The sequence below is a fragment of the Pantherophis guttatus genome, chromosome 5 (genome assembly GCF_059756535.1).
Source record: "Pantherophis guttatus breed Tessera chromosome 5, ASM5975653v1, whole genome shotgun sequence".
Taxonomy (NCBI): Eukaryota; Metazoa; Chordata; class Lepidosauria; order Squamata; family Colubridae; genus Pantherophis; species Pantherophis guttatus.
Window position 1 is genome coordinate 35399380 of NC_142067.1, and position 13078 is coordinate 35412457.

Here is a 13078-nt window from a genome sequence, read left to right on the forward strand (position 1 = left end):
AAGGCATTAGACAGATAAAGTCATTTTGTCAACACATTATTTAAGATAGCCAAATTTCTACTCTTGCTGTAGACTTTGGTTGTAAATCAAGGGACTTTGATGTTCTGAGTTTATCACATTTGTTTATAAAGCAAAATAATAAATTAAAATGCATTTATTTAGCAATAAGGAGCGACAGAGTAAAAAATTATAAATCCTATTCCGGATTTAAATGTCCTGTGTTGTTTGCTCTTTTCCTATGGTTTTTCTATCACTTAAGGCAGGAGGCTTTACCCTTGATGTCCTCTTATTGGGATTTTTATTTTTATTTTGTGTAAAGTTAGATTTCCATAATGTGTTTCTCTATCTTCTTTTGGAAACATAGTGGAGAATACATTTTTGCGCTAAAGATTTGTATTTGGTATTGCAGTTAGGATTATTTGGGATATTCCCTTGGCCAGGTGTCCCTAACCTCTGGGGCCCATTGGGAACCAGGACACTCAAGTGGCAGGAGAGCACATAAAGCTTCATTAGGTAGCTACATTTAGCTGCCATTCTGGAAGAAATTAGGAATATGTAGAAGATTAAAAAGGCAACTGGATTCAGTCCAAGGCAAGCATTAGTAGATTTTCCTGGAGAACATGCTGCTCCATAAGCTATGTGGAAAGTGTGAGGAGTCTCCTTTGTTAGCTGCCATTTTTAAATTAAGCTTTGCTGGTTTGAACTTAATGGGATTTTTTCAGTTACTGAATATAGATAGGATTATGATGGCCAGCAATCATGTGTTACAATTATCATTTATTAACTAAAGGAGACCACATAGTTATGAATATACAACTACAAATTTGAAATATGAAAGGCATGTAGAGAAGGATAAGGCAACCAACATTCTGGTGGCAACTCTTGAACTGGAAATGAAACATTCAATGGCCAAAACCTGAACACCGGTATCTTCATGTAAAAGAAGCCAGAATAACCAATATAGTACCTGAAATAACCATAAAGCAAAAACAAATGAACTGCAGAGCAAGTATATTTGGATTTGACAGTTCATCTTTATGATAGAAAACATTACTATCTGGAACCAACAGTTGGTAAGTAAAGTATGAGAAAGAAGCCTCTGACACTAGCAAGCTGTTCTGCAGATGGAATGAGAAAATGTCTTCTTATGTCCATCTGTCAATAGCCAATATTTTGTGTTTTCTGTGTACAAGATCCATGAATAAACTGTCTGCAAAATTTTAAGGAAGACAGCATTTATTAGCAGAAGTACATGTCATTTCATTTGCATTTTTTGACATCTAAATTGTTAACTGATACATGAATGAGAAGAGCTTCACCAGATCAAAAAGCACTTTTACATCCAGCATTTTATTTTATGTAATGGCCAACCAAGTTTCTTCAAAAGTAACACCAGTGTTATGACAAAAAAAAAAAAATCATCAGTGTCAAATATTCAGGGTTGTATTGTCCTTGAATGCTAAGGATTCATACTGCCATCACTGTTCACTGAAGGCAAATTCACACTACGGCGAATAGATAATAACTAGACATATCCTTTGTAAAATTAACTATATTTTTAAAATCTAAACATTTTGCTAACCATCTGTAAAGTAACCATCTAAGGTCAATCTTTGCTCCTTTTTGTAGATAGTGATATGAAGACAACAGTAGCTCACGGAAGACTTGATACTTTTATGTATTTCACAAGATCTTATGGTGCAAACAACAATTTACAACCATTTGAAATAGTAACAGTAACTTTAAATATCTAATGCCTGTAAATGAACATCTTATAAGAAATATAATACAGGTGCAATATATCATATGCAAAATAAAATATAATACAGAAATTATGTTTGAACAGAACAACAAATCTAGTACTCTAGTTAAAGATTAATTGGCACAAGGGACTCGGAAAACAATTAGCAAGTACTAATAAAAAACTCCAACATTATGTAAACTTTGAAAATCTTTACCAGATTCTATAAATTAATAAAGCAAATTCCAATGGTATTATTTTATTCCCTGATATAATTGTTATGGAATATAATATTAACTATAATATCCTTTCATTTTACCAGAACATTATTTTAAATATTGTTTGTTAAATAAGTTCCAATTACTAGATTGACACAATATGTATAATCCATAATTTTCAATCCATAATTTCCAGATCCCATACACTATTGAAAAGAACAACTAAAGAAATCACACATTGGTTTAGTACATACAGCTCATATTGGTTTCTTTTCTCCTCGCCCGCACATTCCTTAATTCTGCTATTCATTTTTTTCCTTGGAAAGGTTGAAAGGGTAAGTGCTGACTCATATTAACATGGATTATCCTGTGAATCATTTCTTGTAGCAGAAATATATTCTTCAAAAGTTGCGTCAGAACTTTCCCAGGAATAGTAATTCTCTGAAATGAAGCTTTTTCTTTCAAGGAAACGGCAGCATATTTCTTGTTCCTGTATAAAATGTTTTCATCATGCAAATGGCATTATGGGACCAAGTTGGTAAAATTACACTATGTGAAGACAAGTTTATTAAGATCAATTCCAAACCCAAATCAGACATTATTTAAACCACTAAAACTCAACATAAATGGGGTCCTATGTTGTACAATATTTTTATGTTCCGAATATAGAACAGGATAATTAAAGATAGGACTTGACATAATGCATATTTGTCAATGTATTGGAGTCACAAATAGCAATATGGTTTATTCAATGTACTGCAGGTGACAGAGTATAGAGAATAGTATTTATTATTGCTTTCCTTCTCTTCAAAGGAAAGAAGTAATAAAAGTAAGACTTGTTATCTTTATCAAAACTCTGTGTCAGTAAAAAGACCTTTGTGATCATTGTTTTAGAAAGATACCTATGTTCTTTGTCAATGATTGACAAACATAAGGGGACTGGCTTATGTGCCTTTGCAGGCATGCATATTTGCTAGGTGTTTCAATGACTAGGAATGTTCTGTTGGTCTATTTAATTAAAGAAAAATAGAGAGACACATAGTTGCTAAGCTATTATTCATGTTATTATATTTAAGTTAAATAACTAGGTGGATAACAAATATTTGCCTAGCTCAGTGTTGCTCAACTTTAGCAACTTTAAGATATGTGGACTTTAACTCCCAGAATTCCCCAGCAAGCCATGCTGCGAAATTCTGGGAACTGAGATCCATATGTCTCTAAATTTACAAAGTTGAGAAACAGCGGTTTAGCATTTCCCAACTGAATGCCCTAATTTTGTAAAGCAGCATTGCCAAAAGTAAGTAGAAATGCAACACATCTGGAAGACGTCTGTTTGGATAAGCATACTTTAGCTAGAACTCAAAAGAGCTATATTACCACTGCAGTAATGTCCTTGGGAAGGATATTCCATAACTTTATCATAGCAAAACAAGCAAGCAAGCAAATAAAAACAACAAAACAAAACAAAACAAAAGTATTGTGATTTATATCTACCTCTCTTGAATGTAAGCTTCAGCAACTAAGTTAAAAGCTAGTCTGGTACAGAGCCACCCTTTTTCTCTGATTTCTTTTTTTCATTCATGAGATCATCAGGTCATGTTCCTCTCCAAGAAGGACACTCAGGATTTCTTTGAAGTCTTTTATCTAGCTTCTTTAACTATGAGAAAGAAAGCACTATATTCAAGACACAGCACTGATGCCTTGAAGCCTAAAATAGCAGAACCCTTAATAACAAAAGTCTGTAGAGATTCTCAGTCATCCAGGTCCTGGTTGTCCCAAAGGTGCTTTTTCAGGAGGCAACTGGATTTTCTTGTTTTTTCTTTTGAAGATGTTTTGCTTCTCATCCAAGAAGCTTCTTCAGCTCTGATGGGATAGTGGAGAATGGAATGAATATAAAAGAGAGGGAAAAAAAAAACCAAGAAAGTCTTGCCTCCTGAAAAAGCACCTTTGGGACCTTAATAACAAAGTAGAGGAAAATTTTGGACTGTGCTTGCATATCTCAATGAAATACAGCCCCCCAGAAGCTCCATTTCAGCCTGCAACAGGCTGGGGGAGGCCTCTGGATGCCCAAATGGAACTTCTGAGGGGTGGATTTTCCCTTCAGAAGCTCCATTTCGGCTGGCAATGTACAGGACAAATGTTGCAGAGCAGTGGCGGATTTCAAAATTTTTTACTACTGGTTCTGTGGGTGTAGCATGGCTTGGTGGACGTGGCTTGGTGGGCGTGGCAGGGGAAGGATACTGTAAAATCTCCATTCCCACCCCACTCCAGGGAAGGATACTGCAAAATCCCCATTTCCTCCGAATCAGCTGGGACTTGGGAGGCAGAGAATAGATGAGGGTGGAGCCAGACAGAATTTTTACTACTGGTTCTTCGAACTACTCAAAATTTCTGCTACCGGTTCTTCTGAATTGGTCAGAACCTGCTGAAACTCACTTTTGTTGCAGAGCCTCTGCAGTTGTTCAACTGCCGTGGTGCTAAAAGATTCACAGTTTCTGAGCTTATTCGCAAACACTAGGGGCAGGGGTGGGTTCTACTTACATTTACTACCGGTTCGCAGCAGGACTGTGCGCAGAAGCGTTTTGATGACGTCGAGGTCAGTTGGCGGAGCCTCCTGCTGATTTTACTACTGGTTCTATAGAACCGGTGTGAATGGGAGCAACTCACCACTGACTAGGGGGCATTTAGCATGTAACTTCAAATGTTCGCTAAGGGAACGCTCGTAACCCAGGGATTACCTGTAGTTTATAGCAAAGAGTGGATCTGTTCTTGAATATAATCAATTACCGGTATTATGTTTGGATTAGAAATGCCAGATGATTTTCCTTAAATTATATTAGGTTATAGTCTCACTCTTGGGATAACAATCACTACCATTATCACTTCAGACACACTATGTGAATACCCAGTTCTCTGGAAAAGGTTCTAATTCTGGGAATGATGGAAAGAAAGAGAAGAAGACAATCAGCAACAAGGTGGATGGACTCAGTTATGTTGGAATTCAGTACATCATTGGAAGACCTGAGTGACCAGCTTATGGATAGTTGAATATATACCTACTGTATGTGGTTTCTAGGATTGATGGCACATAATCAATCAATCAACTGGTTAATCAAATGGCTTATCTCCTATGCATGTAGTATGAATGAGTAAGGGTGGAATATAAATTCTGATAGAATAAAAAAAACTTGCAAGGAAGATAAATTTTTGAATGTAAAATGAAGCTTTACTCTTATCTTTGCTACTTATACTCCTGCTTCTTCTTTGCCTGTGGTTATTCCTGCTTTCCTGTCTGTTGGTGATGTGTCAAAAAGACCACAAACAGACTAAATTTAGAGTTCAAAGATTGGGAGTAAGGAGTTGCTTCTTGTAGATTTTGCCTCTTAAAGTGCTGAACTATGTTTAACAAATCTAAAGAAAAATATCAAGATAACACCTGCTTATAATGGCATTTTCAGTCTAAAGGCTGAAACACAACACAGGTTATTTAAACATGAATCAAGAGATCAGATAAAATTTGCACACAAATCAGAGCATGTATGATTTCACCAATGTTAGTAGGTATGGAAGTATCCATAGATACTGTAAATCTGGTTTATTTCTGTCTTGCTTCTATTCAGGTGATATCCCATTCTATTTTTTAAGTGAATCAATTTTTAAAATGTCATATAGATGAAATAAATTTGGGATGTATAACTGCAATGTCATTTTTGTGGGTAAATTATATATCTTACATTTTTTCTTTTTGTGAATTCTGTTCCTATTTGTATTTTTCTGCGTAGATTCCATAACATACCATATTTTTTGGAGTACAAGATGCACATTAGTTTTTGGGTAGGAAAACAAGGAAAAAAAATCTGCCTCTGCCTACCAGCATCCATTGGTATTCATCTGGCTGGCGTCCTTGCAGCAAACAGCAAGGTCTGGTCAGCTTCAGCACGTTATCACAGCATGAGCAGCTGATTGGCAGTTGGATCAGCCTTCTGGAATACTGCCAATCAGCTGTTCTAGGCTGCAGGGATTTCCACATCCCATTGTTGCATCCCCGCGTCGCGTTTTTGGCCTCCACATTCTCCATTTTAGGCCTGTTCCAGGCTGCTGGGATTGCCACAGCATATCACCTCCAATCATCGCGTCTGTGCATTGCATTTTTGGCCTCTGCATGCCCTGTTTCTGGCCTCTGCGCATTGCATTTTTGGCTGGTTTCAGGTGGCAGGGATTGGTGGCAGAGGCAGTGATCCCTGCCACCTGGAACTGGATGAAAATGTGACTCGTGGAGGCCAAAAACTGGGCACAAGGATGCTGAAATCGTGATGCATGGAGGCCAAAAATGCGAGGCGTGGAGGTGGAGATCAGCAGTAATGTGCTGTGACAATCCCCGCAGCCTGGAATGGGTCTAAAATGGGGCATGCAGTAGGGGTGAAACCCGCCGCCATTGCCCGATCCATTAGCGATGGCGGCGGATTGTTCGGAGAACCGGTAGCAAAAATCCCTGCTCCCCCCATGCCCAGCTGAGCCACGCGGTCATCAGAGACTTTCTTTTTTTACTTTTAAAAGAATTTTTTCAACAACCTCTTCAGCCAAAAAAATGTTTTTAAAAGAAAAAAAAAGGGGGGGGGATCATCAGTGGCTTTTAAAAGCATTTTTTCCTGCAACCTCTTTGGCCGAACAGGTTGTTGAAAAAAATAATGTCTTTAAAAGCCTCTGATGATCCCAGCTGACTTGCCTGATCGTCAGAAGCTTCTAAAAGCATTATTTTCTGCAACCTCTGTAGGTTGTAGAAAAAATGCTTTTAAAAGTAAAAAAGAAAAAGTTGGCCATGCCCAGTCTACATTTCAGTGGTGAAATGTAGTACATTTCACCACTGGTGTGCAGACGCTGGAAATGTGACACACGGAGGCCAAAAACGGCTGAAGGATGGGGGCTGGTGGGTGGGCAGGACTTCGGCAACATTTGGTGTATAAGATGCATAGACATTTCCTCCCACTTTTTTTTGTGGGGGGACGTGCTTCTTATACTCTGAAAAATACGGTAATTCGAGTCTGTTAAATAGATAAATATTTGTGCCCTTAGATCAGTTCTGATTTCTGAAAAGTTCCTAGACAGTCTCTGCAGTTTGCTGGCAAGATTTCAGAATTGGTTTGCCATTGCCTTCTTCCTATGCCTGAGAGAGACGGAGATCCCCAAGGTTACCCTGCTAACTTCATGTCCAAGGCAGGACTAGAACTAACGTTTCTAGCCTGGTGCCTTAATCACTACATCAAGTATCTCTCTAGGTTAAGTTAACTTTAGCATGTTTTGTATATGGAGATTCTCAGTTATCCAGGTCATGTTGTCCCAAAGGTACTTTTTTCAAGAGATAACTGGACTTTCTGGTTTTTCTTTGAAGACCTTCTCATTCAAGAAGCTTTTTCAGATTGGATTGGATGGTGGGGAATGGAAGGATTTATACTCCTTGCAGATAGCTAGTCATCTGCATTCTTTTAACGCAGGGCTCTCAAACTGGAGGCCCGCAGGCCAGATGCGTCACACTGTGATGACAATGTGACACGGCGAGTTTGACACTCGTGTTTTAGCAGGTGGTTAAGGTCACCTGGAGATTTATCTATGTCATCAGGGTCACCAGAGTGGGTGCAAATTGGTATGGAGCTTTCTTGGAATGATTGAAAGGATTGTGTTGTAGATGGGAGATAGATGATTTCCCCAATCTACAACATTAATAGATTAGTATGTATTGTTTGGTATTGACCCTTTCAAGTATAGCATATCCTAAATTTGCATAGAACTTTCACAAATGTTTATAATAAAGTTTTCTACAACAAATCTTTTGTCAATTTTTGGCAAACAATCAACATAGGAAAGATTCTGTGTATGCTGTGATTATGTCCATTCATGCAATTCAGGATATTTATTGGAATTTTTCTTTTACATCCTTATGCCTAGTACATCTCTTTAGTATTCTGTCCATTCAATATCTGGGACACACTCCAGAAGAAAGCAAAAAGTTTGCAAAACATCCCACAGTACATAGTATCTTGCTCACTGGCTCAAAACCTAATTACAATTTGCATTAATTGTATGGCTTGTGATCACAGATTTTTAATGGGTCTGTAGCATGTGGAGCTGTTTAAGTCCTCTTTCTTCCCTATAAGCCAAATAGAAACAACTTCATGTTGCAAACTATGATAGAAATAGTCTCATTGGTTCAAATTGAAGCTTTTTTAAATTGCTAATTGTAACATAAGGGCAGGAATTTTTCATCAGAAACACAGTACAGGAAGAAAAAAGGAAGGTAAAATCTGATGTAAACTAATATAAATAAGTAAAAGAAAGAAAAAGAAAACATCAAAGAGAAAACAAAAAATGCAAAATAGGAAAGAAGTAACATAAAATTAAGAAAAAAGTGGTAGCTTCTGATCTTTTTTACAGCAGTTATAAGTACAATTATAAATTTACCTCTTAGTCTATGGCAGTGATGGCTAACCTTTTTGCCATCGCGTGCCAGGAGAGGGGAGGGCGGGAGAGGGTCGTGTGCGCACGTGCCCATGCGCATGCATGCGCAACACCCTCCCCAGCACATGATGGCCTGGTATGCCCGTTTTTCTTTCTTACCTGGCTCCAGATCCTCTCTATTTATCTGGGAAGGGCAAAAGCACCCTTTCTCACTCCCTCGGAGGCCCTCCAAAGGCCTGAAAAGGCCCATTTCCGAACTTCCGGTGGGACAGGAAGTGACATTTTTTGCTGTCCCCAGCCTCCAGAGCTTCTCTAGGAGTCTCTAGGAGCCTCTCTAGGAGTCTCTGGAGGCTGGGGACAGCAAAAAAGTCACTTCCTGTTCCACCGGGACTTGGGAAATGGGGCCTTTCAGGCCTCCGAAGGAGTGGGAAAGGCTGTAGAGAGAGGATCTGGAGCCAGGTAAGAAAGAAAAATGGATCTCCCCTACCCTCCTCAGGCTCTCCAGAGACAGGAAACAGCCTGTTTCCCTACTTCTGGTGGGCCCAGAAGGCCCGAAAAACAGCTGGCCGGCGCGCGCATGCACCTCAGAGCTGAGCTGGCATGCCCACTGATATGGCTACGCGTACCACCTGTGGCACACGTGCCATCATGGATCTATGGTTACATCATAGTTCTCTTTTTATAATCTAGTCTGTCTATTCATCGGCAACATAAACATTCATTTTTTTCTTTTCCCACAAAAATTCCATAAGGGGTTTACAGTCAGCAATAAATGTAGATATCTTTTCCCTGATCAAAAAAGTCAGTTTAGTATCTCAGCAAGTTCCATCATCTTCACCAACACTTCATGGTACAGCCCTGATTAAAACTGTTTCCTACAGTTAGTTTTTTTTTTTTTAATGGCGTCACTGCAAACACATTTAATGAAATGTTTAGTTGGGTGCAAATTAAAGTTCTTTTGGAACTGATTAAAGGCAAATTATTCTTCCTTTCTTATGGTAGTAAGTTCTAGTATCACACATACAGTAGAATGAAATATCCATTATGTGAAATTGTTGGCACAATTATGCCCTGCATAGATTCCCCAGTTCAATTAAATCTTATAAAAAAAATTGGGAAATGTGTGAGGGTGTTACGAAGCTAGCTACAAAATAAAGCCTCAATTTATTCCTGTATTTTTTCTACTCTATTCTTAATGCTGTTTCCAAGCTGTAATGGCACTGAATATTTCTTTTGGACATCATACAAATACTCATTACTTCTGGACTCATTCCCTCCCCTGTTAATATTTAGCAGCCAACACAATTTTCCTAATTTGAGATAATTATTGCCAAAACAATGTGGTGGAAGATTTTATTTTACTCTGTGCTGTCCCTTTCTGTTTCACCTCTGTCGTTAGTTACAATGGTAACATGGTAAAATTATTTTGAACAAAGTTAATTGATTTGTCTATAATTTGGAAAGGAAGAATGTTTCAATGATCCCAACATGTTTTTACTGTTTTAGTGAGTAAGTGAATGAGCCAGGCCATGCAAGTAAATAGTATAAATGGCAACTTCTGAAAAATAGGATAGCTTATTTCTTTTCCCTACCCCATTTATTTTTATCGTGTTGCATAAAGTGGTGATTCCTTATCTATGAGATCTAAGCTTAATTCAAAGAACCAGATGGCGGTTCAGAGTTTTAGACAAGTCTAAAGAGGGTATCAGTTAGATTTTATTTTTTTAGACTTTAAATATTTCATTAAGCTTTTCATCATGCTTAATTTTTTCCCCTTCTTTCGGCCCCCCACTTTTGTAAATGCATGCAAATTCACAATGCACTTATGAAAGAGGAAGGACTTGTGATAAAATGCTGGGAATTGTTTCATCCGACTGATACCTCTCCAACTTCCACAGATTTGCTGAGAGAAAGAGGGGGGTAGGGGGAGAGAGGGGGGAGGGAGGGGGAGAGAAAGAGAGAGAGGGAGGGAGAGAGAAAGCGAAAAGGGGAGGAGGGAGGGAGAGAGAGACGGAGGGAGGAAGGGAGAGGGGGGGAGAGATGGTTCTTGATATAGCCAGGCTAAATTGTGGCTTGAAAACAATAGGCAACAACCGCAAGTTTTTCATCATAGAAAAGATACAATCATGGAACCATTTGAAGTGACAAGTTTGGGAATTGCTTTGGAATTAATCTCTGATGTTGGTTTTGTAGCATTTATGTTACATCTGTTTTTTCTCTTGGTTCCTACAGGATATAGAGACTTGCTCTTTGAATCAGTTTGTTTAGTTATACTGAACTGACACTATGTTACAGGAATACGTTTATGGTTGTCAGATAATTATTTCCATGGTTTGGTTGTTCTGATGATTTTTCTCATTTTATTTCTTATGCCATGAGCAGTTTTGAATTTCTTCTTGGATGATAAAGCAGAAAATAAATGAATAAAGGTTTAAATTGAAATAAGTCAAATAATGACTTAATCCCCAAATTGTTTACTTGTAAAAACCACTGACTTGATGAAATATTCTGCCTTAATATTTTCAGTATTAAGCCTACTGCTTCTTCATGATGTTGACATTCAACACCAAATGAGCTGATATTTCTCTGAAAAATATGTTCTGATAGACTTTTGTTCTGTTTTGCCAAAACAGAAAACTCCACAACCAACCTTAGAATATATAGAAAATATCTTCCAATTTCAATGCACACAGCACTGTTTAGAGAGGGTATTTTTGCTTAGCTCTAAATTAATCATTCTGTTTTCTTTAAAAAATACAGCAATTAAAAGTTTGCCCATAAAACTTCTATCTAATACACCAGGGATTAAAGAAAAATAAATTGGAGAGGGCAGGAGAAAACTAATAATGGAATTCTCTTTTTGGAAGAGAGAAAGAGAGGGACCAGTTTCTTTTGCCTGATTAATGGAGTTTCAACTTTCCTTACTGGGAGTCAGCAATTATCATCTCCAGTGGCCTTTTTTTTCCACTGGTTGTGAGCAAAGCAATAGCAATAGTACTTAGATTTATATACTGCTGGTGCATGCAAGATCTAAAATATTTTACCATTTTATCACAAGCTCCATCCATTTCAATGTTCAAGTGATGATATAACACACAAATAAAAGGGGCAGAATTTGGTTCAGGTGACTGCACCATTTCATCATTTGCCCACCTCACTGCCTGTACAGATACCTCTATACAGTGGGGGGTTGCCCCCGGTTTGGCCCGGTTCGCAAGAACCAGTAGTAAAACCAGCGGTTTACAGTTTGTATTCTAATAACTCTACAGCCTGAAAAAGTTTTAAAACCTTTGTTTTAAAACAGACAGACAGAAACAGACAGTTGCTTCAGAAACTTGAATTCACCAATATTTCAGGACAGGATTATTTCAATTTAATTTACACAACACCATGTGCACGCATACATATATCCTTTTTCATTTTTCCTAGCACTTACATTGTCTCTCAAGGTCTGAAGGGACATACCAAGAAAAACAAAGCTTCCACACTTATGTTTACTTCATCACATACAGAAGCTTTTACAGTCTAATTTGAGTTCCCATTCATACAGAAACTTTTACAGTCTAATTTGAGGAAAGCTTTCAACACCCATGTTCTAATTTTATGTAAAAAAAACCAAAAGGCAGAAAAGGCATCAAATTACACATGAAATATACAAAATTCTGATTTTCAAAATTTCAGATCATTGAAAATAAATATTAATGCACGAAATTAAAATCTATTGCCTAAAACAATCCACCGCCCTTTTTAATCCAAATATTTTGCTTTCAAGTTTATGGCTGAATTTTGCTTTGACTTTTTGGAAGACTATAATAGAATGGTGAAAACTGGCAAATTTAGTAATAATGTTATTTTTAAAAATGCTAGATGTCTATACAAACACTCACAAATGCAAAATATATACATAAAATTATTGTTGCGTTTCAAACCATCAGCATTCTATTTAAAAGGCAAGTATTACAATCATGGTGCTATTACAGTCTTCCTAATTAAAAAAAAGTTTTAGACATCATTAAGGATCATGGCAAGCATTTATTTTTCCACTCATCCATGCTATTTTTCAATAGTCATATCCAATGCCAAAGGAAAAGATACTAATTCTGTTTCTGACCTACTTCTTCAAAGACTAACTTTCACTTTCATAGGAAAAACAATTGCCAATACATAACGCTTTTGTTTCAGGAATTGCATTAGTTACAGGTTTATTTACACATCTAATATTACTTGGGTATGTTTGAAACCACCTATCAGAAACAGACTGAATGAATCAACCAGGCCAACCAGAATGATCAGTGAATGCCATCTGCCAAGAAGACCTTTGAGACCTGATCAGGGGGATGAAGTTGACAGCCAAGCTACCCACACCAGAAGTATAAAATTAGTCATGGTACTGTGATAGATAGTTTTATGTGCATTAGAGATTACATTGGGTTGTTGCTGTTGCCCTTTTGAGTGCTGCTTGAGGTCTTTTAAAGGTTGAAGTAGCATTAACATTTCTTAAATAAATAAGAAAACAAATATAAATGTTTATTTGTTTATTAAATGAATTCATCCATCCACATATGCAACTCTGAGCAGCTAACAATATGTTAAAATAATTTTTAAAAATATTAGGAAAGAATAAAATTAAACCGCTATTCTGTTTTTTTTTTCAAAATCAGTAATT